Source organism: Mercenaria mercenaria, chromosome 9, assembly GCF_021730395.1.
Source record: "Mercenaria mercenaria strain notata chromosome 9, MADL_Memer_1, whole genome shotgun sequence".
Taxonomy (NCBI): Eukaryota; Metazoa; Mollusca; class Bivalvia; order Venerida; family Veneridae; genus Mercenaria; species Mercenaria mercenaria.
Genome location: NC_069369.1, coordinates 13,955,702 through 13,961,474, shown reverse-complemented (window position 1 = coordinate 13,961,474; position 5,773 = coordinate 13,955,702).

Below are 5,773 nucleotides of genomic sequence, written 5' to 3'. Positions count from 1 at the left end.
GTCCTCAAAACAGTGGCACGTTATCACTATGCAGCGTTGACGTAACTTTCGCGCCGTTCATACGAAATGAACGTCATGATTTTCAATGGAAAAGAATAGGGCAAATGTATATATTTGTTTATATCTTGACATATGCATATGAATTTGCTGTGTAAATATCTAAAGAATACTATAATAATGAACTCTATTCAATGTATCATGTCACCTCACGTTTGATAACTATGTATTCCTTGTTTATACTAATGTTCTTTCTGTTTTCTCATGTCTATGTATATAGTTGTCAAATATGTTATAATCACTGAAAAGTGGAAATAAAGATTTATATACTCATACAGTGCTACTTACACACTTATACCAATAACCGACACCATTTAAACGACAAGACAGCGTTATATAATTTTACGCAAATAATAGTTTGTGGTGACAGCGTTAAATAATTTTACGCGAATAATAGTTTGTGGTGACAGCGTTATATAATTTTACGCGAATAACAGTTTGTGGTGAAAGCGTTATATAATTTAACGCGAATAATAGTTTGTAGTGACAGCGTTATATAATTTTACGCGAATAATAGTTTGTAATGACAGCGTTATATAATTTTACGTGAATAATAGTCTGTAGTGACATCATGTTCAGTATTTCTGAGATTGAAAAAAAATGGAAAAAAGCTGTTCAGGTTATCTGATTACCTGTGCAAAGGAAATGTGATATTCTGATTGTTTAAGTTAAAATAAAAATAGGTCTTACACTCTTTACCTCGGTCGATATACAATTTTCATGAGGTGAACATTTTTCTCAGAATTGCGATTTATATGGCATAATTATTTCTGTAATGTCCAGTGTGATTCATGAAATTAAAGATAAAAGTCATTTTGTATAATTTAAGAATTTAATAAAAGAGTTAAATAGTAGAAAATGCAACTTACCATTTTGTAGAATTATTATGAAATCCAGAAATGCTGTCATAAAAATGTTCCTTTTAACGCACATTTTAGCTGTTTCTGTGATAGATGCTGTGTTAATTGCCACGAGCTTAAGCTGCGTATAATCTACAAATAACACGGCTGATTATAAACTAATAATCATGGTAATTTAAAGATATTAAAGATTTTTTGGGGTTTATATAATACTACAAGTTTATCGCGCGTGACCGAACCCTATCAATGAAATCATTCCGTCATCATCGTTTACGTCCTCAAATTTTTCAATCGTTTCTTTAAAGTTATAACAGTTTGAAGAAAACAAGCGTGGCTGAAGATGTTAATTCAACATGAATGACAGTTTTATGAGTACACTGAAAGAACAAAAGGATCATTCAGAGAACGTCGTAACCCCGCAGCAGCGTATTTATGAATGCTGCCATGAATAATATATATACAACATACATAGAAAAATAAAACATATGGACAACGAGGACGAAATGAACAAATAAAGGAACACAGTTGGGCACCATATTGAACGGTCAGTGGTAGGTATAACAGCACATGCTAGAGTTTGAATGTGTTTAAAGCAATACAAATAAAACGATTAAAACGATTTGTCTTATTTTACGCCAGTTGGTTTTAATAGTATCAACAGTTCATTTTGCTAAACCCTGGCTATGGACGTATGCCGTACAATTTCAGATTCACTTACCTTTCATTTAGTTTGCTCGTATTCACACTATTGACACTTAATCAGAAAAGAAAAATAAATCCACAGAACAGTTGGAGCTCCTGTTTTCTATAGGTTATGTTTTAGCTTATATCACCTCGAGAACATAAGAAGCAATCGTGTTTTACAAAAAGATTTATTTTTCCGCCACTTTACACTTATCTTTAACAGGGTTTCGTTTTAATCATCCGTAAATCGGATGTGATTAAATTGTGGTCGGCTAGTATACAATACTATTTCTTTATTAATTGGTATTTTAAATATTTTTAACACTTTCTGTTTTATCAGCCGTAAAATTTCTTTTATCTGTTACTATAGCAATAAGGCTGATGACAACAGTTTTCTCCGCAGGTTTTGCCATAACTATAAGCCAGTATTTTCATATCATCTGAACGATATTCTAAAGTAATACATATGACGTGTGTCCTTATGTAAGTCTTAAAGTACGTATATTTTAATTTACCATTCGAAGGTAATGGCTGGTTAAATGGTCATTTGTCACAAACGAGCAGCGTTGCTGATAATGTAGATACATTCTCCCTATTTGTTCTGTTGAAAATTAAGACTTTCATTGTGTGTGAATTGCAGATGGATAGGAGCCAAACTTACGATAATGCCGCTTAGTGATAATGTGCCGCTGTTTTGACGACACCCACATGCAGTTAGGGAGAACGTTCCTTAGACGACCTCACAGCTATTTTGTCCCCGGGAATCAGATTATAATATGAAATACTACAAAATATGAGCAGTTTACAAAAAAAAAAACTCTTCTTAAAAATGGTTAGGAAATATAACGAAAAAAAAGAAAAAAATTTAAACTATTTTTTTCTGAGCTCATGCGAAATGAACGACAGAATATTGTCTGCAAATTAATAATAAATCGCTAGAAATTCATGAATTTGCCAGTCATACTCTGCCGTTCATTCCAGAAAAAACAAATTCGTTTTTTATGTAAGATTTCTTTTATCATCATATTTTCCTAATAGTTTTTATTGCTTTTGGATAATATGTCAATCGAGTCGAATGCAACAGAGAGGAAACACCTGATTTAATCAGTCGTAAGGAAGCATTATGTAATTCAAAAATCAAAATGTCACAACCTACATTATGATTCGACCATGTCAGAAATTCGAAAGGGTTTCTGAATGCTAGCAAAATAGCGCAATCCGGTACATAGTATGTAATTTCATTTTCATCGTCTTGTAACTGCGCGCAAGACAGTTTTTTTACCACCATATGACACAAGTGTACAGCTTAGTATGAGTGTCAGGATACGAGTTATATGACCCAGGGAAATACCTACGCCTTTCGTATCTTGAACAATGAAATGGGTCCAATCGCTAAGGTGACTATGTCTTAGACTAGCTGACAAATGATGTAGAATGTCCTTTGTTAAAACGTAAAGCTGGTGAGACCAAATATCTCGTATATAAAATTTTCCTCTAGCTACCTTGCCTAAATGATTCGTGTACCAATGATTCGTAAATGATTTCAATTATGAGCTAGATAATTTCAGGGATCAGGCCAAAATCATTCAATGTTTCAATTATTAACATTTAACTCAAAATCAGCAGCTTAAACTCCTATAGGCTGGAGACTCTATACTTGACTGGTCTTTTTGTTGACAATGTCTTTGAATCAACAACATACGAGTCCTATCGCATAGACGCTCGGCCTCTGTCCTCTTAATTGAAGTTGCAACTCTATTTGATTGCTCTCACTCCTGGATGCTCAGCGCCTATATGCTATCACATGTAGCATTTAACCCTGACAGGGTAGTTGCCAAGGTACTGGGATAAATTATTAGTTGAATCCTCGATGTGTCTTCTTCAATCGATGGATACAGAATGTGAGCTTTGATTGGTGCTATTTATAGAACTTGTTTCTGATTGGTCCAAAATTGAACATGGTATTTTACAAGGAGTACCTGCTCTAACAAATAGTTGGTTCCCTTTAACTATTGTATATAATATAACGTGTGATGCTGGGATCCAGCTATCACTGTAATTAACCCAAATCGTCCATAAATGACCCAAATCCTATTATTTACAGCAATTCAAATATAATTATAGCAATGGTAGCATGAAAAGGGAGCCAAGCACTATTATATCTGTGCTTATGTGTAACGTTATCAATATATCAAATATACAAATTATTCTGACAATGAGTATGTTCTTGTTTCTGGAGCTGAATTCGTTAACAATGGAAAATTAATATGTTCTAAGATAACATGATCGATGCTTTTTCAATTCTTACCTTCCTGTGTCTATAGTATTGCTTTGCTTGTCTGATTTAATTTCTGTCTCAAGGGATTCTGTGTGTTTGTCTAAATAAAGCTGATACGGAAACTGAAACTGTTTTATTTGATTTAGAGACTACAGCCACACAAGAACCTGATGTTTAATGGCGTTGTACAATATTGTTTTAAAACATTAAAGATCATTGCGATGCATCTTGGAGGTCGTATAAAGTAAACTCAGAAAATAATTCAACACTGCATCAAAAGGAAAACAATTAAAATATACATTATTATATCCGTAAAAAATCTTGATGTTTCGCCATCAAATAGTGCATGAAAATCTCTATTTAAAAACATCTCATGATTAAGAATGATACTCACAGATAAACTATAGCACTATTTCGGACCTTCTGTTCTATAACTTAAGCATTAAAATGGTCTTCTTTTTATCTGTAGCTGACTTCATGCCGTCTGAACTTTTCATGTTATAAAGTGATCAAACATATGACCTTTCTGCAGCCCCAAAGGTGTAATTGTCCGATCTGAAAAACGTTGTTATTTCCTGTATGCGGAGTTAGTTTGCAAACAGGATGTTATATGTATTTCATCACGTTTGATGTCGTGTGAGCGAAATGAAGCCATAACATAAATTTGATAATACACTAGTATAATAAAGCTTTGACGTTGACGTCGAATTTACTTTGTCTATAATAGGTAAAGAAAGAAGACATTTTGATGTTTCAACAGGAAAAGCTTACATGTGATAGAAAGAATATTACATTTGTGTCTTTCCACATTGAATTTATTAAACGAGTTAAGTAAAATTGATAAAATGCTCGACAGAGCCTCGTATTTTATCATTTTATTCAACTCGTTTAATAAATGCAATATGAAAAGAAACTCATGTAATATCCTCTATGTATGACCGTATCTATCTTCTACACAACCATATATACTCGGAAATGGGGCTTCGTTTTGAGGTGGCTGCGTTATTAATACTGACACCATGTAGCAGTATTTGTATTGTTAAGATTTATACTAAAAACAATAACACATTCAAGTGCGAGGTTTTATAAACATATATTAAGACCTGAGCCCCAGTATTAACATAAATGGACGTTTACCTTGCATTTATATGATAATGAGACAATCAACTCATTCTTTAAAAAACTTTATGTTTAAATATTTACTCTAAGTGTACTTTAAGAATAGAAAATCTACGTCAAATGTATTTAACTTTACTAATTACATAAATTGATGGTGTTTGTAGAGTTACGTTCACAATTAACTGCCATATAATAACAGTCGTTTGTAAAAATACTTCCAGCTTTTTAGTGGTTGAACACATTTATACTATGTTTAGATATTTAGATATTGTGAACTATAATTTTGAACCTAATTCACACTACTGTAAATACAAAAAATCGTGGAAATCAACTGACGAAATAGAATTTCATGCGATGCCAGTCTGTCAGGTTTTTTCCAAGTACTTTCGAAATACGAGTCAGCAATAGGTGGTCAGTATACAATGTGCCTCAGCATTTACATTGCTTTGTAAGTTATTCTCCAGAAATTACGAAGTAAAGTGCGCAAATTGCGACTTACTCACAAACACCATTGCTCTACACATTGCATTAATGTAAGTGGTAAAACAATTTTAGGTATTGTGTAGCCTTTCTCCAAAATTACAATTGCTAAAAATGTTCAGCAGCTTTGCTTCCTTTGATTTGGACGATAAAGTAAGAGTATCGTGCTTTAAAGTCTTCCTGACTAGTGTTCATAACATGACATCGAATTGAGTGAAATATATGAGTATTGAACTGTCGTATAATAACGCTACCAGCAGATTCTTTATGCAGTTACAAAATTCTTAAATAACTT